General features: G+C 49.4%; 2 pseudogenes; both read left to right on the forward strand.

Moving 5' to 3' along the window:
• Positions 1 to 491: 491 nt before the first annotated feature.
• Positions 492 to 21,784, forward strand: LOC119252061 (patr class I histocompatibility antigen, A-2 alpha chain-like; annotated as a pseudogene).
• Positions 21,785 to 22,898: 1,114 nt separating this feature from the next.
• Positions 22,899 to 23,450, forward strand: LOC119251233 (cofilin-1-like; annotated as a pseudogene).
• The last annotated feature ends 2,633 nt before the right edge of the window (positions 23,451 to 26,083 follow it).

The following is a 26,083-nucleotide window of genomic DNA, read 5'->3' on the forward strand; positions in this document are numbered from 1 at the left end:
TGGTGAGACTCCAGGACATGGAGGAGGAGACTTTCCCAGCTTCCAGGACAATATCTGTGGTGACTGAATGGAGAAGCAGGGAAACCAAGGAGGGGATCCAGGGGCCAGTCCAGGGGGGACAGAAAATCTTTGAGGACAGACTCTGAGGCCGGCTGGGACCAGGGAGTTTCCAGGGTTATGTTCCAAGTAGTGTTTGGGGAAAGGTGGGTGGATCTCAGGACTTGGGACAGATTTAAGAGCCAGAGATTATTGATGCAAAACCATGACCCGAGTCACGGATGTGGACAGAGACCACTCTGTCCAGTGTGAAGAGCTGTGGGGTCCTGGACGGGGAGGCTCAGGAAAGCAGGGAGCATCTCCTAAACCTGGGAGAAAGAATCTCGAGACAAAGTAACACACTTGTTTTTCTAGAATGTGCAGTAACAAACCACAGACCACAGGAAATGACATGGAAACCACCGCCCAGTTTTTTGTATAGGGGGTGTTTTTGTTTCCATTTGAGGCCTAAAGAGTGTCAGTGAAGATCATTTTTGGATTTTAATATTGTCCTCTGCTTAGACTCAAGGAGGCAAATTACCCAAAAACAAGCTGGATACAATCTGAACACTTTTGATGGTCATTTCAGCTAAAACCTAGGAAATAGTTTGACTATTCCATCACGTTACAAAGGTATGTAGTTTGCATGCTATTATATGAAATTATTTTTATTTTTATGTCTTCAAATAACTAAGAAAAGTTGATGATTGATTTGAAATTTAAGGCTATAAGGATTCTGGCTTATTTGATGTTAATAACTTGTTAAAGTAGCACTCATAAAGGAATTGATGTGACTTGGGTGACTACATACAGGATAATTATAAAATGAAAATTATTATTTCCTTCTCTTTTTAAAAAGATTAATTTTTGTTTATTTATGTATACAAGAAGTGGGGTGTAAGACAGAGGTGTGTGTGGGGATAAGGGAGGTGGCAAGATTCACCAGAGACAGCGTGGGGAACAAAACAGGTGCATCTATTAATATACACTGCTGAGGGGAGCAGTGGGTGAGACAGAAGAGGTCTGCTGCTCCATGTGGGTCAGCTCCCTGGCCAGGGATCCAATTCATGCCACAGTGGCTGATGATAGCTTGATAGCGCTGACACTTTAACCCCTGGCCACCACGGAGGCCCTATTTCCTTGCCTTTCATCTAACTTCAGACATTTGTTTTTCTAGAAGAAATGACCATCTCTTGCTCTGATGAAATTATGCTTCAGGTATTGCTTGTAAATACAAGATTTATAATAAAACTGATAATAAAATAATAAAAATGATAATAAAAAATACTTACCATAGATATATATGGTAATATTTGGCTGTGAAATTATGAAAACAGCTAAACTGCTCTTATGATTGACTAATAGTCTTATGGATGAAAGGAAAAAGGAGAATTAGATCAACTTATTTGTTGAAAGATCAAAGATGAATAACATATCATATATTGATATATCAATTTATATGGGGTGATGACATGTATTGTGGAGTTTTCTAACCCCTAAAAAATGTATATATGGTTGAAAAATCAAAGTTATCCAAATAAATAGAATAAGAATAAATAACTATGAAGATGAATCAGGCATGGACTCTGTTCCAAGGAGAGTGTTGTCACAGGAACATGCTGAGAATGGAGGGGCCGGGGAGGCTTCAGATTGGACAGTGGTAGTTACTCAAAAGATGGGGGGACCGATAAATTATATTGTTAAGTGTAACACATCATTAAATTATTCAAATGCTCATTGTTTCCAAGAGAAGAAAAGAATAATGTCCATAAAGTTCTTGACAAGTGTCAAAACTCCTCTAACATTATACTTAAGGTTTGTGCATTTCTCCAAATAAAGTTTTATCTCAAAGAAAATTCTTAACCCAATTTGAGCTCTAGTTGTTAATTGGAATGCTCTATTGTTGAGAAATGAAAGGTGCTGACATGTGCAACTAACTTTGAAATGCATCAGAAAAATAAGACGGATGAGCAGAGAGACGAATCCGTGGATAAAGATAAGTGATAAAGCAAATGTGGCGAATGCTAATGCTGGGATCCTGGTGGTGTGCTCTGTGCTGTTATTTCCATTTTTCTGCGTGCTTGAAAATATTCATAAAAGAATTCATGTCTCGATACGATGTGTGGCGGTGGCATGAAAAAGGATTACTCAGAGTCCTTGTGCAGAACACTGAGAAACCTAGAGGGACCACACCACGAAGGGGCAGCCCAGCTCTAAGAGCAGTCTCATTTTTATTTAGAATGAAACAGAAAATAAAAAATATCAAAGAAACAGCAGGCAAACAAGGAATGCACAAGTGTGGGGGGACTCGTAACCAGCTGGCCCAGTCAAGGCTGGGAAATGAGGGAGAGTCAGTGGTTTGCTTCTCTAAGCGCAACATCTATTGCTGTTTCTAGCACATGCTGAGACAGGACTCTCAGGACTTTTGCCCTGAGAGGTTCCTTATCTCAAACTCTCCGTGTTCATATTCTGAGAGGCACAAAATAGTCAAGGGAAAGAATAATCCAAGCTCCCACATTTCCTCCCCTGTTATTTTATGGCGGGTCAGAATCAGGAGTGGAGTCAGCAGGAGGCCCAGGAAGGGGTTGATACTATAATGGTTGTAGAAGGGTCAGCCTGGCCTCAGCTTGTCTGGTCCCCGGAACAAGGGACAGTGGGCCTTTAGCACTGAAAGAAAACACGAAATACATAATATAGCCAATCCAGTCATGACCCATATTCTGATATTGAGACCTGAAAACCAATTTGTTGGATTTAGCCAGTGGGCTACATCATTTAGATGGCTGAAGGTGGCATTTTTTTGCCTCTTGTCAGAGTTAAGCCATTTGTTGCTGAAGTTTGTTTCTGAGATCTAGAATATCTCGTGTCTGGGCCTCCCTGGTGGTGTAAGGGGTTAAGCACTGCACTATGAAGCAATCCGCAGCCTCTGCAGCACGAGTTCAATTGCCAGTCAGAAAGAAACCCACATGGCACAGACAGTTCTGGGCACAGAGACATTCAGGCAGTGACTGACACACTGAGACTAACCAGTAACAAAGAGACTAAAGGAGCTTTAGAGTAATCAGAGAAAGAAGGTCTATATTCCCTGGGGCACAACTCCCTGTTCTGTAACAGGGTGGCCTTAGACTTGTGTCAGGCTTCTGGGCCTTGCACTGGGCCAATCCCTTTTGGGTGGACTTTTACCCACGAGGGGACAGGAAACCGTGGGTACTTGATTTGGAAACTGAATTCTTTGTCTTTTCTGTATTGTTTACTAGTGGTATTAAAGTTCCTTTCCATTAAAGGTCTTCTATGTTTTGTCTTGATGCGGCAGATGGCAGAACCTATTTAGAGCAGGCAGGCTTGGGGGTTCTGGGGTGTCCCTATCCTTGCCCTGTAACAGAAGGATAAACTGGTGACCAGACCACATAAGGGGACTAGCCCATCTGCCAGTTGGAAAAATAAAAGTCTGGTGGTCATCATTGTCATATGAGGGACTACGGTCTCCGAAAAGCTGGGCACATACATCATCTAGAGGCCGTGCAGCAGCTGCACAAGGGCTGCTCTCCCAGCAGCTCCGGCCATCGTGTCCCGCCCTCAGCAGTGGAGGAGATGCCGAGACCCAGTAGAGGATGGATGATCCCAATGTGACATTGGTCATTCCTCACAAAGCACCACACAGGATCCGACACAGAACCCCACTCTAGCCTCAGATCCCCGTTAGGATTATTTAAATGGCTCCCCTTATCTTCCCTTGCTCCCTTTCTCTCTCTCTCCTCCCCATTCTTCCCTCTCTTCCAGTGTTACTGATTCATTTCTCCGCCAAAACTGCACCAGGGTGTTGATGCTGTGTTGCTGGGTGCTGTCCCTGACAGCTCCCTCCCTCTGTATTCACCCAGTTCCAGCAGGGAATCAGCTAGTTAGTGGTTTTGTTCTGGTCACTAGGTGGCGCCAGAGACCCATACTTGCCTGCCTGTGCTTTTTCCCAGTGGTTCTCTGAGAAACCGAGGAGGGGAGGGAAGCACCTCAACCCAGGGGCTCTTGCTCAAGGTGGGTGCTGTGTCTGCCCCGTGTTCACCCGGTGCTGTGCCCGCAGCTGTATGGATCCCGCGCCCTGCATTCTGCGCTCTAGGTCTCAGCTCCAGGGCTCTCAGATCCAAAACGCTGGCAGAAATGGTGCCTTTTGCCCTCCACTCCCGTACCGGGCGCCTGGTTTTTGATTTCTCAGTGAGGGACATTCACCTCAGTGAAGGTTCCCGCACGTCTCCCCACGAACCTGGGTCGCGGGCGCGGGGACCTGGGCAGCCACGATCCGCGTGTGCTTTCCGAGCGCGCGCACTTCTCCGCACAAACTTACCGGCTGGCCCGGGGCTATCTGCAGGTCTCCCCCGAGTCCTTGTCTTCCTCTAATGGCGCCCGGAGCCCTTGGATCACCTCCCCGGAGCCGTTGGATCACCTCCGTGGCGATTAGCGCGCGGTTCTCCACAGTCCGCGCTCCCGGGTGCGGTGCCTGCAGCAGTTCCTTTCCACTCGCTGTCCCGCTTGATCTGTAGTTTGTTCTCGTTGGTTTGTTTTTTTTTTTTCCTCCTTTCTGTTGGTCGGAGTCCGCCGACTTTTGTGGGTGGGGGAGGGTAGCAGGGTTCCGAGATTTCCTCTCTTCTCGCCCTCTTTTATGGCAACTTTCCTCTTCGGCCAGTTGCCAGAGTCCCCCGTTTATCTTCCGTGTCCCGGTTCTCACAGGGACCTGCTGCTTTTCCCCACTAGTAACTTGTTTTTTAACGGGAGGTCTTACTCACGGCATTTCCCCGCTGCCCGGCTGATCCATCTCTCCTTAAGAGGACTCCTAAGAAACCGGATAAAGTTGTTTTTCATTGTGAAAAACAAACTTGAGTCAATTTGGGTACATTGATACCTCACTGGAAGTGTCCTCAGAGGATTATTACTCCTTTCAGCAGAAGTGTAAACTAATCCGTGAAAGATCGGCGGTAAAGAGCAGGAGAGCAGGTCCATTTTCTAACAGGCAGAAACTTGACTGTGTTCCTGGGCGAGGTTCACGGACCCAGCGTGGGGGTCAGGGAAGCCCCGCCCTCAGCCGGGGAGGGTTGTTCTTATAGGGTGAGGAGAGGTTAGGCGCGAAAACTGGGTTGGCTGGGCGGGAAACGGGTTTAGACAGAACAAAGTTGTTTTTTGTGAGCCGAGTTGTTTTCTCCTGCTTATGGCTTCAGTTTCGGTTTGATGGAATCAGGGGTACTGGTGTCAGGGCCATCTTGTTGTTTGTATGTGGGCTTCCCCATTCCTGGCCCCTGCATCGACCTTTCATACCAGCCTTTTGTTGATAGGAAAAGGGGTGATAGTTCTTTCTTTGGCTACTTCCAGAAGACTGGGTGCGGGGGGGGGGGGGGGGGGGAGGGAACTCAAGCCTAATTATGAAGGTCTTCTTCAGGGACGTGAGAATATGGGTGGAGAAGGCGTTGGTTAAAGGTGGTACGGGACATTTCCCAAATGCAAGCCTGTATGAATTTTAAGAGGCAAGGAGCAAAAAAAAAAAAACCAAGGTTATTATTAATATTGGCCCCAAGAGTGGGAGGAGCCATGACACTATAGGATTTTGAAACCATGTCAGTGGAGAGTCAGAGCCCCCGCTTTGCCTTTCCACGTCTTTGCGTAGTTTCATGAAGGCTTCCACATTTTGTTCTACAATCCCTGACTCACTGATATTGTAACAACATTCTTCCCTGAGGAACAGGCAGGTACCCGCCATTAACAAGTTCAGAGCCCACCGGTTTTGGAGAGTGGCTTGTGCAAGTGAAGTGAGCTGTCTTTGTAGTGATGCTAAAGACACAGAGGTTTTTTTTTTTAAGGAGATATCTACTCATTCATAAAAATCCTGGGCAGAAATAAGACTGTGTCCCAGGGTCCCACCTGCCACACCTGCAGCTACAACGGATGATACCAGGCTGATTCCAACCATGATTGGAAGAAAGGTCACCCGCTTAGTCCAGTGAGGTGAGAGTAACCACCCTAGCTCAGACTGTCCGTACAGAGTTAACTGTGGGACCGCCAGAACTTGGATACATGGGCCTGGAGTGGAAGAATTAATACACTGAGAGAGAGAGCCATTGCACTAGAAAAAGTTTCCCCTTGTTTGGAGCACAGAAGTAACGGAAATGTTAGAAGTGCAGGAATGAAAACCAACAAGGGTGTCACTTTGCTAGCAGGAGTAGCTGTGATTGGAGTCCGAGGGGGACTGAGAGTTGGGGAGTCTGGCAAGCAGCATCTGTTATCTTGGCCGTAGTGGTATTGAGAGTAATTGGAACCGCTGCCAGTAGAGGCCTCTGAAGGAAAGTGCAGAGGAAACAAAAGGAGGTATTAGTCCTGAAAGAGTCAATTAGGAAGGTTATAGGGTTTTGGATTATATGGATCCAGGTTAAGGGTGTTTGGTCTTTTCTGGTGATGTCAGCTGGTTTTGTAGGACTTGTTCTGAGTGAAGGATATCTTGGGAGACCTGGACAGTAGCATTTTGTGCCAGGACAAAAGTGCTGCCTGTTCCCGGAGCAGTCGCCTGAGTAGGGAGAGGTAAGGGAGACAACCAATAAAGTGGAGAGGGTTGGATGGGTAGGTCATGGTTAAGGCGAAAGGGGCGGCCGTACATCAATTCAAAGGGGCTGATGAAACGAGGTCCCCTCTGAGTGACTCGTGTCCTAGTGAGAGCCAGTGGGAGAAGTTGAACCCAAGACTTACGGAGCTCTAACGAGAGTTTAGTCAGGCGATCCTTGATTAGCCCATTGGCGCGCTCCACTTTCCCTGAGGATTGTGGGTGGTGGGGAATGTGAAGCTTCCAGGTGATACCCAGAGCCACGGAGACCTGCTGAGTAATCTTTGAGATAAAAGCTGGACCATTGTCAGATTGGAGAGAGGTGGGGAGGCCAAAGCGTGGGATAATGTGGCTAAGAAGGGCCTCGGTTACCACCTGAGCCTAACCTGAGCCGTTTCTCTAGCTGCAGGGAAGGGCTAGACCCGACCTGTCACCGTATCAACCATTGTTAGCAGATATTTAACCTTTTTGTGAGTTGGGAGGTGAGTAAAATCAACCTGCTAATCCTGTCCGGGTAAGTGTCCACGCAGCTGGTGAGCTGCAAAAGAAGAAGGTGGGCGAACTCCCCCATGAGGTGACATGTGAACACAGGTTTGACAATGGGAACATAGCTGCCAGAATTTTGCACTCAAGGAGGGGTAGAAGAAGAGCGGACTCAGGAATTGGGTAAGTGGGCACGGCCCGATGTGGAGGGTACTGTGGACTTGTTGAATGACCAAGTCCGCCTGTTTGGCAGGTAGGATCAGTTTGTTATTTGCCATAATCCAGCCCTGGGCTATTTCAGTTCCTCCTTTTGTCATGAGGTGTTCATTAGGCTCCTAAGTCCGAGCGATGGAGGGGATAGATAAAGAGAGAATAGGACCAGGGTCTGCAGCCTGTGGTGGGAGCCCGTGCTGCTTCATCAGCCTTGTTATTCCCTGTGGTCACGTAAGAATTGTCCGTGTGGTGTCCTTCACAGAGGATCATGGCAACTTCAGTTGGAAGCTGCAGGGCCACTAGAAGCTTAAGGATAAGTTTAGCGTTCATGATGGGGGACCCCTTGGTGGAGAGGAACCCCCTTTCCTGCCAAATCGCAGCATGACCGTGAGCCATAAGGAAGGCATATCTTGAATCCGTATAGATGGTGACTTTCTTATGGTTGCTGAGGGTCAGGGCCCCGGTAAGTGCTCTGAGTTCTGCCTTTCGGGAGGTGGTTCCCCCGGGCGGCTTTCCTGCCTCGATGACCTGATCAAGGGTAACGATGGCCTAGGCAGCCCTCCGCTGACCTCGCGCACCTTCGCAAGAGCTGCCGTCTACAGACAAGAGTCCAGTAGGCATCTGACCAAGGGGAGTCGGCCAAACCCAGTCTGGAGGTTTGCATTTCAACCAGGATATCAAGACACAAAATGAGCGGCAGAAGGGGGGCCAGAGACAGAAGAGGGGCTGGGTTGAGAGAATTTAACTGAGTGAGACTCACCAGAGGGTTTTCAATAAAGAGCACATGGAAGTCCTGTGAGCGGGCAGGAGTGAGAGTGGAGAGCGGGCGGGGAGACAGGAGGGCCTGAAGGCAGTGCGGGGAATGTGCTTGGACAGGTCTTCCCAGAGTAAGTTTGAGGGGTTCCCAGGTGAGTAGAGCTGCCACCAGGGCTCTAAGGCGAGGTTGCCAGGAAGGGCAAGGGCAGGTGCCCTAAGGAGGATATGTGTGAGTACAAGGAAGGCCCTGCCGACCTCCCCGGGGGATTGGAGACGTCCTTCAGGGCAGCTTTTACTGCCCCGTACAGTGGCTTGGCTAGGAAAGCAAAATTAGGGATCCAATGACGGAAAAATCCGACTAAACTTAGGAAGGAAAGGGTTTGTTCTGCCGATTCACGGGAGGGAAGGCCCCTGATGGCCTGTTTGTGGCCCACCATCAGCTGTTTGGAGGAAGGAGTTGGTTGAAGACCCAGATAGACGGCTGTGAGAACTGAAAGTTGGGCTTTGGATGGGGAGACGCGGTATCCTTTTGAGCACAGGAAGGTGAGGAGTTGTGCAGTGTGTTGCTGAGATTGTGGCGGAGAAGGACTTCAGAGGAGGAGGCCAGCGACATCCTGGAGGAGAGGGCGGGGTGGAGTATGACATGACGAGAGATCACTAGCTCATGCCTGACCAAACAAGTGAGGGCTGTCCCGGAACCCCTGAGGCAGGACTGTCCAGGCCAGTTGCTGGGAGGTGTGTGTGTCCGGATCTTCCCAAGTAAAAGCAAATAGGAAGTAACCTTGAGGATCCAGAGGGATGGTAAAAAGGCATCTTTGAGGTCAGGGACAGAGAAGCGTGTGGTAGAAGATGGTATATGAGATAGGAGGGTGTAGGGGTTTGGCACTCCGGGATGGATAAGCACCACTGCCTCATTGATGAGGCAAAGGTCTTGAACTAGGCGATAAGAACTGTCAGGCTTTTTAACGGGGAGAATGGGAGTATTACAGGGCGGGTTGATAGGAGTAAGGAGTCCCTTTCCTGGGAGTCGTTGGATGATGGGTTTGAGGCCCTGACGGTGAGAAAAATTGGAAACTGGGGCGAGAGGGAAAAGAAGAGGGATCCTTGAGGTGAATGAGGACTGGGGTATGATGGTGGCAACAGTTGGGGTAGAGACATCCCATACTTGCGGGTTAACTAGGTCTGGTGGTAGAGGGGTGTCCTGGGTTTGGGGATCACAGTCAGGTAGCAAGGGGAGGATGAAAGCTTTTGCCGGGTCAGGAGACCATGAGATCGCGGCTCCCAATTTGCCAGCAGATCCCATCCTAATAAAGGGGTGGGGCATGTGGGCATGACTAGTGGAGTGTACCAGTGGTTTGTAATTAAGCTGACATTGAAGGGATCCAGTGGTCCTGGGCTGAGAAGGAAGGCCATCAACACCTGTGACTGAGACCTGAGAAGTTTGATCAGAATAGGAGGGGAGGACAGAGAAGGTAGCCCCTGTGTTGACCAAAAAGGAGATGGACTTACCTGCTACATTGTTCATTACCCTGGGCTCCTCAAAGTTTATCAGGGTCAATGAGTCCAGGCCTCTTCAATCCTCAGCCACCAAATCCAAGATTGCTGGTGGCAGGGTTGCAGGGGCTGGAAGGACTGGCCCACCATGGCCATGTGCAAAGGGTCAATCACTTTTCCAGTGACACTGGACGTCACAGATGGGGTACGGTCCTGATGGAGGGTGGGTGTTGGGGCATTGTCTGGACCAGTGGCCCTCCAGGCCACACTTGAAGCAGGCTCCTGGGGTGGTTGATTGGGGCCCATGGGGTCCATTGTTGACCTCTGTCAAGCAGCGGGCGCTGCGTTCATTGGAGGAGCAGGGCATGACAGCCTCAAGGCAGCTACTAGGGCCTGAGCTTGAAGCTCAGCCTTCTGGCAACTACAGGTCTCTCTATCCATCCTGTCCTGTTCCTCCCAGTTATTAAATACTTTAAAGGCCATATTCAGCAGATCCCGGATAGGGTTTGAGGACCGTCCGTAGCCTTCCTAAGCCTTTGTCAATGTCAGGGGGTGACTAGGATATGAAATGGGAGCCAGAACTATGGTGCCTCCAGGCAAGTCAGGGTCAAGCCTGGTATAGCACCAGAGTGCCTCAGTGAGGGAGCTCAGGAAAGTGGCCAGATTTTTTGAGGAGAATTTGGTGGTCTCTAGAAGCTTGTCAAAATTAACTGCCTTATGGGCTGCTGCTCGGAGATCGACTAAGAGGCAGGTGATGAAGCGGTCTCAGTGAGCCCTCCCGGTGGCCTGCATCAGTGTCAGTCTGGTAGTCCCACCCCAGCTGTTGGTGGGGAACTCTTTCAGAGCCTGGGACGTGACTGAATCAGTTAAGTGGACCTGATCTACATGGTCTTGAGCAGACCAAAAAACACGTTCCCTTTCAGGGGCCTCCCTGGTGGTGCAAGGTGTTAAGACGCAACGTGTGAGGATGTCCGCAGCCACTGCAGCACGAGTTCAGTCCCCAGCCAGCCATAGAGCAACCCAAATGGTGCAGCAGACCTATCTTGCCCGCTGCTCTCTTCAGCAGTGTACTTTGGTCAATCTGCCTATTCTGTTCCCCGATTTGTCTCCAGTGAATCTTCTCAACACCACCCCCATGCCTCTGGCCTATACCCCAGCTATTGTGTGCATAGATAAACCTTTAAAAAAAACACATTCCCTTTTATTAGGGGTGAGGGTGGAAGAAAATAGTATGTAAATCATGACGCATAAGGTCATAGTCTTTTATTCCATGTTCCCTTTTATTAGGGGTCAGGGTGGAAGAAAATAGTATGTAAATCATGATGCATAAGGTCATAGGCTTGGTAAGATAGCAAAATTCTTTGGTGTAGGTAATGGGATCATTAGTGAAAAAACTGAGATGCTTTTCAATTTGGGAGAGATCAGACAGAGAGAAAGGAATGTGGACTCTAACTACTCCCTTTGTCCCTGCCACTTCCCTAAGGGGACAGAGAAGAGGACAATCATGAGAGTGGGTATGGTGGCTTGGAGGTGAAAAAAGGAGGTTGGATTGGGGAGCTGAAGGAGGTGAAGACAGAAAATCAGAGGATCAGAGAATGCCGAAGAGGGGTCTAGAGAGGGCAAAGAGTGAGAGCAGTCTCGAGACTTGGAAAGTGTGGTTTTCAAGAGGGAGGGATGGGAGCACAGGAGAAATAAAGCCTGGACATAAGGGATCTCTGACCATTTTCCATTGCGATGACAGAATTGTTTAAGTCTGCATGGACCGTGAAATCGAAAGGCCATGTTCCAGCCAGTGAGAGCCATGATCCATGCAGTGTTGTAATAAAAAATAAGGCACTTAGGGCGTATAACTGGCCTTAGTCCCAACAGATCAAGTTTTGAGAGAAGGCATCATAGTCGGGTGGCTGGGCTCGGCATAGAATTTGTGGACCCCATGGCTAAGTTGGCTTCTCTACCGAACTAATGGGGGTACAGACTCAGAAATGCAGCATCCCACGACCTGATCTGACCTATAGGGGTACAGACCCGGAATCGCAGCATCCCATGACCTGGTCCTGGCCTTTGGAATGGGGGCAGACAAGCGAGAGGGACGTCTCCACCACTCAGTTGTCACCTGTATGGGACATCTGGTCTAGACGGGCATCCCCAAGTCCAGAACCAGGTGCAATGGGGGTCAACTAATGTAGGCTCATGGTTTATGGAACAGTCGACCAGGATAGGGGGTTAGGAGAGGAGCCAGGTAACCAGGGGTGAGGGCCTCCCAGAAAGGAGGGTCAGATAGATGACTTACCCCAAGGATCAAGGCCGGTGGTGGGTGTGAGACGTCTGCAATGGAGAGGAGAGGTCCCAGAAACGGAAGGTGGCCCCGGCGCCAGGGGACACAGCCTTCCGGGTTTCTGCACTAAGATGAAAGGCTCAGCGCAGTAAAGAAAAGGAGAGCCAGGCCAAGTTTCTCACAGGCAGAAAACTTTATTGTGCCCCGGGGCAAGGTACATGAACCCAAGGTGGGAGTCAGTCAGTTGTGCCCATTGCCAGGGGGAGGCAGGCTTTGATAGGATGAGGAGAGGTCAGATGGGAAACTGTGTTTGCAGGGTGGGAAAAGGTTTATTGTCTGATTTTTTTTTTTAAAGACTTATTTATTTATTTATACAAGCAGTGGGTACAGTCAGAAGCCCGGGAGGGTGAGAGGATTCACCAGAGCCAGAGCGGGGAACAGAGCGGCAGAAGGACCAAAGTACACTGCTGAGGGGAGCAGCGGGCAGCAGGAGAGGTCTGCGCGCCATGTGGGACCCTCGCCGGCATCCGGGGATCAAACCGGCGCTGCAGAGGCTGAGACAGCTTCGCAGCCCCCAACGCTCAACCGCTGCACCACCAGGGGAGGCCCTATTGTCTGATTTTATCTAGGTGGGCTTCCACATTCCTGCCCCGTGCATTGAACTTTCAATAATAGGCTCCCTCACAAACTGAGGGGAACTGGACTCCCTCCACAAGGGGATTCCGATTCCTCCCAAATGTGTGAAGGCAAGGGTCTGGGCATGCACGCCAGGGGAACTTACACCAAATGCCAGGGGACTGTGGTTTTCCATCCATTTCCATCTCCTCAAAGGTGAATGCCGGGTGCAGAGAAGAGCTGTGCCTCTCCCGAGGAGGACTTGGGAAGTTCCCCAGAGGAAAAACTCCAGCAGCTGCTGGGACTCTCCCTCATCCTCCTGGAGAGAGGGTGCTCCCTCCAAGCAGGAGGGTCAGGATGCGAACTGAGTCACCCAGGCCCCTCTCCAATAGCGTGGATGGGAAAGCCTTGGTGTGCTGCAGCGGCCAACTGCTCCATCCTTGGAAGTCAGAATTGGGGTTGGGAGAGCCAAAGTGGCATCCGTCTCCTGGCTGGCTCGCCAAATTGATACCGAGCACCAGCCTCAGTTTCCCTCAGCCAATAAAAGGACACAAAGTTTGAGGAAAAAGAAAGTGGTTTTATTCGTGGACAAATGAGGAGGGCAGCAGACTCATGCCTGAAAGACCACCGTCCTGCTCTTTGGCAGAGGTCAGGGGGATTTATACAGAGGAGTAAAACAAAAGGGAGATGGACAGGGTCGGTATGTCCTCTTGATGCAGGCATAGGGAGATTTCAGTGGGCGCCAGCTTGCTTTGTTAACACCTGATGTTTAACTTCCATAGATGTTTAACGTATTATTATCTTCTTAGGGATAGCCTTCCTTTTCCTTAGAATGCAAGAAGACAAACCTGTCAAACAAGGGGGTAATTGCAAGAAATACAGGAAAGACAAACTTGTTCATGCTTATCTGGGAGACCGGTCATAAAGAAGGCAAACTTGTCAAATAAGGGGGAATTTGCAAGAGATGGGGGAAGACAAACTTCTTAATTCTTATCTGAGAGACCAGTCATTTGTAACTGCATCATTCCTATTCTATTTTGTAAGGAAGGGAAGGCGGATCCAGAATGCTGGGTGAGTACAGAGTAAGTGGCTCCCGATGCAATCAGAAAATTAATATTCTTACCTGCGACTTCTCGGGTTACCCCAGACTGAGCCATGGAGATGGTCAGCTGGGAAACTGATGACGTCCTTGGGCCCTGTCACTTGTCATCCAGGAGGCATCAGTAGTCATCCAGGAGGAGCGGGCTGGCAGCTGAGGGTCTGTTCCATCCTCCCTTAAGAGAAGGGGACAATCCCTTTTCCAGTGGCCTTCCTTCTTGCACCTGGGGCCTGGCCCAGGTGGATTTCTGGGTTGTGTGCAATTCCTGCTCCAGTGCCCAGACTTGTTGCACCTGTAACACGGGGCCATTGAAGCTCCTCCATTCTTTCTGCTTTATCAGTCTTTAACACTCAGGATGTGGACGCAGCTACTTTCATTCATGGTGCTTGCAGGGACTTTAATAGTCTTTATATGTTCTTACAGAAGGAGACTATCAAATTACAGGTGACACAGGAAGGCACTTAAAAGACAAGAATTCAAGGGGGAGCTCTGAGAGGGGGAGCTCCACCTGAGCAAGAAAAAGGCTGGATGGGTTACTGGCTACTTACAGTTTGTTGACTTGGAGTTAAGTACGATGAAAAGGAAGCAGTGGAAGTTTGTGCTTTGAGTTAGGGAAGAGCAGTAGATAATAGGTTGTAAAAAGCAGGTCCAGGTCTCATTTCTACAGTCCTAAAAGGTGGAGAGCTGCAGGGTGGGACATGTGGTGCTTATCGCGAGTTCCAGTGTTGCTGTACCCTTTGTCTTGTGGTTGGTGGGACAAGAGCTAACCTGGGGTGCACACCAACTTATCCTTTCTTAGGAGTCTTCTAGAAAGTGGCAGCCAACCCTAGTGGCCTCTTACATGGCTTAACCATGCCCACTACTTTTTGTGGTGAGTACGAGACCTGGTTTGAAGACAGAACTCAGGATCCAGCTCTTTTCCCAAAGTAGAGAGGGAATGGCAGCTTGACTGAGATTAGCAAGGTAGTGAGGCAAAGAGAGAGGCGTGAGGCAAAAAGAGAGGCATGAGGCATTTACCTGGTCAGGCCTAGGAAGGCTGTTCGCTCACATTTTGGGACCTGCCAAAGAGTAGCCTTGGCCTGAGCCCCTCAGTCCATGTAGGACGCCAACTCCTCTCAGAGAGACAGAGCTCATGAGAATACAAAGATAGAGAAAGTGGAGAAATCTTACCCATGTCATGAAGCAGCACATGTTGGGTGCCATATGATGGGGTTTTTTGGAGTCAGTGGGTTTGTTACAGGCAACCCCAATATGAAATGTGTTGCCTGACTGTGGGTCCTCAACCACGCACTTAAAAGGGACTTACTAATCCTCAACTGCAGGCACTCACAAAAGGTTAATAAAGGGTTTATTTACAAAAAAAAGGGAAGTGAACATCTCAGGGAGAAAAACAGAGAGATAAATTTGTGAATGCATCCTACCAGTTCCACTGACCTGGAATCCCAAAGGCACGCTGAGAGCTGGCAAAAAGCCAAGAGTCATGAGGCCAAGAGAGCAACCCAGTGAGGGACCCAAGGCCCACGTGTCTGGTTTTATACCAAACCTGGCTGCTTAACTCCACCCTCAGGTTCCAGCAACCCTCTCTGTGGTGATGAAGGGATTTGTCATTTCCACTGTCTTGATGGTTTGGTCTAGAGTGGGGTGTAGTCCACAAAGCCTGTATGGAGTTTGTGCAGGACATCCTTTCCCCCTAACAATTCCCCCCTTTCACTTTTTGCCACCATTTCCATGGTGATGAAGATCAAATGTATGGATGCTGGGATACAGTCTCAGATGAAAACTTTTCAGGGTTCCAGTTTGAAAGAAAAACGAGTCGGTCTCTCTAGGTATTGTCCGTTGTGGAAAACAAAAGACCTCCTTTTCTGGAAAATAGTTCATCAGTCCAAGCCAAAGGGGGGAAAAAAATATCTGGAAGCATTAGCAAAACAAGACAGCAAATATATCAAAATCATAGGAAGAAAAAAAAATCTTAAAACTGGTCCATCTTATCTAAAAATAAGTTCTCTCCACCTTGATCACAATTTTTTCAACAGCATAGCAAAAAATTCGCAAACTAAATCTACTTTTAAACCATTTTACCTATTTTTGCATAAAACCACAAGGCAGAATAACCAAACAGCAATTTTAGCTGGCTTTATTGGAATACTCCATGTAGAATCAGAGTGAACTCTTGATGTCTGGTCCATGTAGGCTTCAGGAACAAAGTTGCTCTCACCAGCCTCCACCTGGGCTTTCCTCTTCTCTAGGGTACCAGGGCTTTTCCTTTTTCTGGGTTGTCCAGTCCTGCCCATGGAGGCAGCTTCCTCACCTTCCTTGGAGGTCTCTGGAGCCCTACAGACAAAGCAGAGTGTTCTCCTCTTCTTGGTTCAGTGCTATTTCAACTCCCTGGAAGAACTCCACTCACAGCCACACAATGAAACTCGTTTCCAATGTACTAGTTTAAGCAGACAAAATCCCTATGGAAGTTATGCAAAATAGACACTGAAATGAGAAGTAAAAATTACTACCACTATCTCCATGCCATGTTGGTATCAAGGGGAGAGAAAATGCAAACACAAGTTAGCTCTGCTAAAAAAAAAAAAAAGCAACATTGACACAGATCCTGGCCAGTCAAAACGAGAAAACTTTCTTTGAATCAAAACAAAAATAAAAAAATTACCAGTATGATGTCAAACAAAACAGTATTATGTCAAACAAAATTTAGTATTATGTCAAACAAAACTTAGTAAAAATCCATTCAGTCCTTTGTAGGAAATTTCCACTAAAAGTTCCATCAATTGGAATCCATTGAAGCCTTCTTCCCATTATTTTCTCCAGAAACAATTTCTGCAGATATCAAACCATAGAAGTATACAATATTGCAAGGCAACTGTCAACATTGACAATTTACATACAAATCAGATACTGAAAAATTTTATACACATTTTAGAAAACCAGTGTTAACATTTCTGTACATGCCAAAGTTTTACCATTTTCCCAAGGGACAATGTTTCCCTTCTAGTTTTACTTTACTAGGTAAACCAAATAGGACTAATTCATCTAATGACTTCCCCAGGAGGAAAGGGAGAAATTTTGTGGAGTGTCTCAGGAGCTCTACTGAGGTTCCACAAATTTCCTTTAATCAAGCAAATGACAGGGTACCAAATTTCACTTCAATTTAGATTTCTGGGAAGCTTTCCATAAATATTATAAAAAAACAGCAACAACAATATTCAATCTCTGTGAAAGCACTGGCTCAGTTCTGTAGTTCAATGTTGACAATCAACCACCGGGATCCACCACCGGGACAACCATCTCTGGCTCTGGGGATTCTCCATCCTGTTGGTGGAGGTGGCCAGCCTCCTTCCTGGCTTTCCTCTGCTCGTCCACAGTCAGTTAAGTTTGTAGCATGGACTGTATATCTGCCCAGTTAGGGCAGTAGGAGAAGAAGAGAGAGGCAAAAAATTTTGCCATCCTCTTAGGAGCCTGCCCATATGAAGGGACAGAGCTCCTCCAGTGTAGGAGGTCCATGGTGCTAAAAGGAAGGTGCAACCAAAAATATCCAGCAGGTTGCCCATGTTCATTCAAACCACCCATCTGCATCTGGCAAAGAGGAAACTGTCCTGCTTCAGGGTGACTCTTTCTGCCAAAGTGGATGCCCCATCTAGTGTAGTGGGAGATGCCATTTTAGTTTCTTTCCCAGAGGGCAGTGAAGGCTATGGAGCCTCGGGAGTCTGTGGGGGGGCAGAGGGGGTGGCATTTTCACACTGAAAAGGATTTTGTCCTGATGTGTTTAAAGTGTTTAACAAATGATAATCTTCCTCTTCTAACTCTGCCTTCTTGCAGTCCCCATGGGAAGGGGAAAGTTTATCCCTTCTCTGTGCCATCAGCCGAGGCTCTGCCATATCCAATTTATCCAGCCTGTAGTTGGTCCTGCATACTTTTAAAAGCTTGATCCTGCATGCTTTTTACAAGCTGGCTCAAAAACAGTATGGTTTTCACCCCTCATACTCTTAATAGTTAAGTCAAGAGCCTGAATTTGTTGTTGCATAGCTAAGTTAAGAGCCTGAATTTGTTGTTGCACATTCTCAGTATGTGAAGTAGAACATCTACCTTTCATTGAACCAAGAATGTAGCAAATGGCATTTACACACATTACAAAAAAAAAAAAAAAACCCAGAAGCACAGATTGTAAAGTAGGGATGGCTTGTAAACCACCCACATATGTGTAGAGAAGTAAAATCATGTGCTATAAACCAGGCTTTATCAAATTATTTACATTTATAAAAATGGTGATAATATTTAATGGAAAAGTCTACTTAAACTCAAGGCTGGAAAAAAAAACTGAAAGAGGGCCTCCCCGGTGGCGCAGCGGTTGAGCGCTGGGTTGCGAGGCTGCCCGCGGCCTCTGCGGCGCCGTTTGATCCCCGGCTGCTCCCCGGCCACCTGAGGAGGGTCCCACATGGTGCGCAGACCTCTCCTGCCGCCCGCTGCTCCCCTCAGCAGTGTACTTCGGTCCTTCTACCTGCTCTGCTCCCCGCTCTGGCTCTGGTGAACTCTCTCACCCTCCCGTGCTTCTGACTGTACCCAGTGCATGTATAAACAAAACAAACAAACAAATAAATAAATAAATAAAACATGCCTCTAAAAAAAAAAAAAAAAAAGAATGTTTTAAAAAAAAAAAAAAAAACTGAAAGAACTCAAGCTATGGATAAACTGCTTAATCTCACGGTTGAGGCTATGTTTTGGTCAAAAACACACCCACAGAGAGAGCTGTACAAAGGGGGAAAAAGCAGACTTTTCAAGACCTGAGACAAAGATTACACCACATGTCCTGCAGACCTAGTGCACTTATGGTTACCATCGCAAGGAAGGTTACTTTGGGCTGGTCAACCACAGATGTAACTCAGTCAACCACGTTGGGTGCCAAACTGTTACAGGGCAACCCCCATATGAAACGGGTTGTGTGACTGTGAGTCCTACCAGCGCAGCTGACCTGGAACCTCAATGGTATGCTGAGAGCTGGTGAAGAGCTAAGAGCCAGGAGGCCAAGAGAGCAACACAAGCCCACAAACCTGGCTGCTTAACTCCGCTGTCTGGTCCCGGCAACCCTCCCTTTGGTGACAATGGGATTTGTCCTTTCCAGTGTCTTGATGGCTTTGGTCTGGACGGGGGGTGGAGTCCACAAAGCCAGTATGGAGTTTGCTCAGGACATCCTTTCCCCCTAATATTGTCACTATACTTTTTGTTTTGGAAAAAAATTTCATAAAAATATTTTATTTCTATTAACATGTAGGGTTGTTAATATTATTCTAAATTAATAAGTTTTTTTTTTAATTTTTGATCTCTAACATGGCAAATATTGATAGATATAACCAACAAAATTATCTTGGATCCTCATTTATCTGTAAGAGAGTATACAGATCATAAAGACCAAAATTTTGAGAATTGCTGATTTCAACAGACCCTGGTACGCAGAGAGATGGTGTGAGAAATGCTACTCAATGCAGAAATAAAGACACCAGAACCAAGAGCCACCTGAAGGAGGGTCAGAACAGAGTTCCAGCTCCTCAGGCCTGGTTCTCAGGGCTTCAGGCCTCAGGACAGTGTTTGGGTGGGGAAGCCAAGCAAAGGGAATATTCATCTCCACTTTGCCCTATCACAGGGTGTGCCAAGTCCTTCATCCTGCACACGCCCAGTTCTAATTCCAGCACACGACTGTCGGAACAAGTTGATCAGCGTCAAGGATTTCTGGGTGTAAAATCTGCACTGGGTTTTAGAGACTTTCCAGACCAGGAGGATCCAGACTATGCCACCCCCAACCTTCCTCTTGCTGCTGTCCGGGGTCCTAGTCCTGACTGAGACCTGGGCAGGTGAGTGCAAAATTTGGAGGGGGATGGCTTTAGCCAGGGAGGAGTGAGAGGACCACCCTGTAGCGGCCAGGACCCGGGAAAGATCCCCCGCCGCCCTCTCCTCAACCTGCATCAAACCCAACACCTCGGTGTCCTGCTCCTCCCTTCCACCCACTCCTGTGCCCCACCGTTTTCCTGCCACCCCTTTTCAGTCTCACGAGTCCCCTTGCTCTCTCCCCCTGCCCAGTCCCTTCATCCTCAGACCCAGACACTGGTGCCCACAGGAGAGTTGGGGCCTCAGCCCCTCCTCTCCCCCAGGCTCCCACTCCCTAATATACTTGCACACCGCCATGTCCCGGCCCAGCTCGGGGGAGCCCCACTTCATCTGCGTGGCCTACGTGGACGACACGCAGTTCCTGCGGTTCGACAACAACGACCCGAGTCCGAAAATGGAGGCAACAGTGCCGTGGTTGGAGCTAGAGGGATTGGAGTATTGGGAGAGCAAAAAACGGATTGTCAAGAACCACTTACACCTGTCCAGGCTCCGACTGAACAACCTGCAGATGTACTACAACCAGAACAGAACAGGTGTGTGATCCCCTCCTATGGGCAGGGGTTACCCTCCAGTCTCTGGGTTCGAGCTTTCCCTCGAGGCCTTGGAACTTTTACCCCGTTTCTGTTTTAGTTTATTACAAATCCCCAACAGCTGTGCTTGCCTGGGGATGGGGGTGGTGCTAAGTGGGCGTGGCTGACATGGTGGGGGGCGGACAGGGTCTCACACCTTGCAGGTGAGGAATGGCTGTGAAGTGGGCCTGGATGGTAGCCTAAGCCGGTTCAATCAATTCGCCTACGATGGCATTGATTACCTCACCCTGATGGAGGAGCTGCGCGCCAGGACCCCAGCGGGCATGGAGGTGCAGACCTTGGAGGATGAGTGGGAGGAGGTCATCGCATCTGAATTCCACACTCGCCACCTGGAGCAGGAGTGTGGGCAGTGGCTCCAAGGACAACTGAAGAAAGGGAACCAGACACTGCATGCAAGTAAGAGTTGCCTCGGGTCTCCCCTAGGGCCAAGGCTGGGTCCAGCACAGGGAAGGAGAGTGGGCTCAAGATACCACCCTCCTATGGCCCCAGAAGGTGAGGAGTCCTCCTGGGTGTCCAGATCCTCGAAAGTGACCCCTAGAGTGCCAGCCCTTCTCTGGGGGCAATTAAGGAATGCACTCTCTCCAGGTGAAGAACAGTCTTGAAATAACTGATTCTGTCTGATCCTGGCGGTGTTCTGGTGAGCCATGTATTTCTTGCTCACATCTGGTTCTCAGTGGCCTTGGATTCTGACTCCACTTTCCTGAGTCACTTGGGCCTCTATCCAGGTCAAGACGAGAAGTCTCTAGTTTCTCCCTCAGAGACCTGCAGCCTGCTACCCTGAACTGCTGCACCCTGATTCTAGAACTTTCCAAGGATTAGGAGATTATCTCAGTCTCCAAGGCAAGGCTGGTGTTCCAATTTTGCACTCTGTCCACCCAATGCAATTATCCTGTCCATTTTCAAGATGGTCACATGAGGCTGCTTCAGTGTTCTGTGAAAATAACCCAAAGTATAAATTTTCAGAACTCCCAAAGACACTCGTGACCCACCACCCCACCTCTGACCATGAGGTCACCCTGAGGTGCTGGGCCCTGGCTTCTACCCTGCGGACATCACCCTGACCTGGCAGCGAGATGGGGAGGACATGACCCAGGACACGGAGCTGGTGGAGACCCGGCCTGGGGGGATGGAACCTTCCAGAAGTGGGCGGCTGTGGTGGTGCCTTCTGGAGAGGAGCAGAGATACACGTGCCGTGTGCAGCATGAGGGGCTGCTGGAGCCCCGAGTCCTGACATGGGGTAAGGAGGGGGTCATGGGCACAGAGCTTCTCAGGGGCATCGGGAGCCCTTCTGGAACCCTTCAGCAGGATGGGGGCTGAGGCCTAAAATTCAGAGTCTCATCTTTTCCCTTCCAGAGCCACCTCCTCAGTCTTCCATCCCCACCAGGGACATCATTACAAAAGTCCTGGTTCCCCTTGGGGCTGTCCTGTTACTCCTTGGAGCTGTGCTCATTGAAGCTGTGATTTGGGGAAGAAGCACTCAGATAGAGAAAACGTCATATGAGGTCTGAGATTTCTTGTCTAAGGTCTGCTTGATACCGTGAGGCATGATCCCAACACATGCGCTTTCTCAGCTGAGAGCCGGGTTTGCTGACACTTTTTTGTAAAGCTCATGAAACTCCTTTGTATGAAAAATGAAGGACAAATATTTCAACTGATGACTTTGGTCATGGGGACCTCACTTGAGTAGCTGCAGGTAAAAAGGAAATGTCCCTGCTAAGGACGGAGGAGGCTGGCCCAGCTCCCACACGTGCTTTCTCCTCATGTTCCCCATCCTGTCCTGGAGCCCAGGACAGGCCAGTTCCTGCCTCCTTCCTACAGGTAGAGAAGGAGAGAAATACTAAGTCTGGATATATGGGGTAGGAAGGCCCTTAGAAAAGTGTAGATGGCGGGCCTCCCTCGTGGCACAGGGGTTGGGCACAGCACTATGGGGCGGTCCGCTGCCTCTGCAGAGCGAGTTCAGTCCCCAACCGGCCAGGGAGCATCCCACATGGCAAGACAGACAGCTCCTGTCTCGCCCGCTGCTCCCCTCAGCAGTGTATTTCAGTCAGTCTGACTGTTCTGTTCCCTACTCTGTCTCTGGTGAATCCTCTCACCCCTGCATCTCTGGCCTGTATCCCAGCTCTTATATGCATAAATGAATAAATCTTTATAAAAAAGAAAAGTGTAGATGGAGTCCATGGGGGAGCTCACCCACCCCATAATCGCTCCTTTAGTCTCATCTTCTGGGCACTCTAACCAGGGTCTGTTTTCTGGTTTTGCCCCAACCAGCCTTTAAAGTAAAACTCTGAGGCCTCCCTGGTGGTGAAAGGGTTTATGATGCAACCTATGAAGCTCACCACAGCCACTACAGCACGAGTTCAAGCCCCTGCCAGGGAGTTACCCACATGGCACAGCAGACCTCTCCTGATTCACCCGCTGCTCCCCTTAGCAATGTATTTCAGTTGATCTGCCTGTTCTGTTCCCCGCTCTGTCTCTGGTGAATCCTCTCACCCCCACAACTCTGGCCTGTACCCCAGTTCTTATATACACAAATAAATAAATCTTTAAAAAGAAAAGCCCACCTAACTTCTCTTGTGCAAAGGGCACCTGCATGTGCTGTCTGTGCTCCTACTAGCATAACGTGAGGAGGTGGGGAGTCTGGTCCAGCCCTGCCCACCAGGACCCTCCCCACACTGACCTGCGTCTCTCCCTGATGACTTTCCTGCTCCAGCAGAGGCGGGACTGGGTCGTCTTCATCCCTGTCTTAACTTCTGTTGCCCTGAGCTGCAGCTTCTCCTCTGTTAAAATAGAGAATCTAAATAAATCTTTAAAAAAATAAAATAAAATAGAGAATCTGATACTAAACAGAAGGGGCTGGAAAGGCCACATGCAGTTGGATTCTGGCAGCAGCTGTAGCAGCTCTTGCCTTTTCTGGCTCTCCTTGCTTTCTTGGGAAACATGGCTTCCGGCGTGGCTGTCTCTGAAGGTGTCAGAAAAGTGTCCAAGGACATGAAGGTGCGTAAGTCATCAACGCCACAGGAAGTGAAGAGGCGGAAGGTGGTGCTCTTCTGCCCGAGTGAGGACAAGAAGAACATCATCCCGGAGGGCAGAGAAATCCTGGGAGCTGATGTGGGCCAGGCCATGAACAACCCCTACCCATCTTTGTCAAGATGCTGCCAGACCAGGACTGTGCCCTCCATGATGCAACCTAAGAGACCAAGGAGAGCAAGAAGGAGGCCTTGATGCTTATCTTCTGGGCCCTGAGTGTGCACCCTTAAGCGCAAAATCATCTCTGCCAGCTCCAAGGAGAAGCTGACATGGATCAAGTATGAATTACAAACTGCTGGGGCCTCCCTGGTGGCGTAAGGGGTTATGTCTCCGCAGTATGAAGCTATCTGCAGCCACTGCAGCACGAGTTCGATCCCTGGCCAGGGAGTTACCCACATGGCACAGCAGACCTCTCCTGTCTCGTGCGCTGCTCCCTCAGCAGTGTATTTCATCAGTCTGCCTGTTCTGCTCCCCGCTCTGTCTCTGGTGAATCCTCTCACCACCCCTTCCCCGTACCTCTGGCCTGTACCCCAGTTCTGGTATGCATTAATAAATAAATCTTTAAAAAAAAAAAGAAGGAAAAAATAAAATGAAAAAAAAAAAAGGAAATGCAGGAACATTCATCTGGGAGATGAGTCATAAAGATAAATCTCTCAAACAAGGGGAAATTGCAACAAATGGGGGAAGACAAACTCTTAGTCTTGCTAATGCCCATCAAAGACAAACCTGTAGGGACATAGGGAAAGACAAACTTGTTAATGCCTGCCTAAGAGACTAGTCATTTGTAACTGTATCACCCCACCTGTAGAGGGGCTTCGAGGAGGGTCAGACAGGGAGCAGGTCGGGCAGCAGGGGAGGGAGGGGTGTGTGGGTTCCTGTGTCCATTAAGGGGGTCAGTGTAGATGTTGGGATGGGAGCAAAGACCTGGGGAGGAGTGATGGGGGTGAGGGTCCCATGGAGGGAACAGCCTGTGGGGGCTGGCTGGTGCCAGGTGAGCAAGGACAGAGGGGGTCGCCCTGCTCATTACTTACAGGAAGGACATGAGAGGTGAGCCTCAACTAGTGACTTGATGGTCGTAAGTTATATCTCAATTCAGTGGCTTTAGAACCACATTAAGAAATGGGTCTACAAGTTGCCCTGTGTCTGTCCTCCACTGTATCCACAGTGAGGGCTTGTGGGGCAGGAACTGCCTCAGCCCACGAGGAGCTGAGCACAGACGGCTTCACTGCACAGATGCTCTCAAGGAACTTCCTCTGCGTGGTCCTGAGTCACGTGATGAGATGCTGATGTTAGCTGCTTCTGTGATGGGAGAGACTTTGGGGGGCCTTGGGTGGGAGGCAGCTTATTTTTCATGTGGGCAGAATGGAAATAATGAGTGCCCAGAAGGTCTTCTGTGTTGATTTTTGATTTTCCACCAATTCTGTGATAAACATGAGGGGAGGCAACTCCCCCCCCCCCACCCCGTGAGTGTGTCTGACTCGCTGGCTCTTCCTTGTGAGGAGAATGAAGCAGAAGGGACGTGCAGAGTCAGGCTCACAGGGGCTGAGACTTCCCGCCCAGGCTCCCCTCCTGGTCCCTCTCTGGGGTGACTCCCTGCACACGGTGGACCCTCAGCTAAGGGGACGCCCACAGGACAAGGACCTGAGGGTTTCTCCAGGAGCCACATGCAGGAGCTCTGAGGCAGGTCCTTCCACGCTGATCACGGCCATTCAGATCCGCCAACATCTCGTCCCCATCACAGCCTCGTGGGACCCAGAGCTGGAGCCTCTGAGTGAGGCCCCTCCTGCTGCCTCCCCCTCAGAGACTGTGGAGACGCCAGATCTTTGTTTTAGGTGCAAAGGAGGAAGTGATTTGGTACAAACCAGTAAAATATTCAGGCGATAAAGTGATCAGTGGCTGTTTTCTCACAAGAAACAGTGGAGGCCAGAGTAGCTCACGTGACGGTCAAGGTCCTGATAGCAATGAGCTGTCAGACAAGGATTCCACGTCCTCTGAAGAGTCCTTCAAAATATGTGATTTTAAAAAATGAGTTCTACCGTTTTTAGATTCCCATTTAGTTTTACTCTTTTGTTTTCTTTATACTATCCCCAGAGCGGTGTCTGCAGGGTCACTGCACAGAGGGCCTGTCAGCAGCCTGGAGCTGTGAGCAGCGGGCTGACTCTGACCTGCCTGAAGGGAGTGGGCCCTGGAGCCCCAGAATCAGCCCCCTGGGCTGGCCCTCCAGAGCAGCACAGGCCTTTCTCCTCTTGATTCCCTGAATCACCTCCTCTTCATTGCAGGAATCTCCCTGCCACCCCAGCATTGGGGAGTTGGGGAGGATGTTGAGGCTCAGGAAATGGGGGCCTCCTCCTAACCATCTGTCCTCTCCTCCTCTCTCTCCTTCATCAGCCTGAGTGTGCGTGTTTGAGTCACACCAGCCCTGCACGGACAGGAAAGGCCCAGAACTTAAGTGATTCCCTGGTCAGTTACAGCTCCAGCCCCTCCGCAGTCCCACCAGGGAGACAGAGACTCTCCCAGCCCCAGCCAGAGCCGTCTCCCACACAGACCTTCCCCTCACAGTGTCCCCGATGCTGCCCCTTCCTGGCCCCACCCTTCCTGGTGCCCCCACCACTCCTTTTGGGCCCCATTTTCCTAGTCCCCATTTTCATCCTCTGCTCCATTTCCAGGAGCCTCCCCATTTTCCTGGTCATTCCCTGGGGGCTCTCCTCGACCCTCCCCTCATTCAGGGATGGAAAATTTTTTAAATATGTATATTTATTTATTTATTTCCTTACAGCGTGGGTCATCTTTCTATAGTTATTGTTCCTCTTACGTGCGGCCCTTCCACCAATGATCCACCACATACCACCACCAGCTCCCCGGGTCTCTCCCCGGCTCTGATCACTCCTGCTCCCCCTGCTGCAAGACGTGGATGGTGGTTGGCCCCGGGTCTTGGCGTTTTCCTGGAACCTTGTCCTTTTCCTGGGCGAGGACCTGGGCTCCTGGGTAGAATTGAATGTTGATTCCCAGTGGAGGTGATTTCACCCCTGGAAGCA

Source organism: Talpa occidentalis, unplaced genomic scaffold, assembly GCF_014898055.3.
Source record: "Talpa occidentalis isolate TD23 unplaced genomic scaffold, MPIMG_talOcc4v2.1 talOcc4.2, whole genome shotgun sequence".
Lineage (NCBI taxonomy): Eukaryota > Metazoa > Chordata > Mammalia > Eulipotyphla > Talpidae > Talpa > Talpa occidentalis.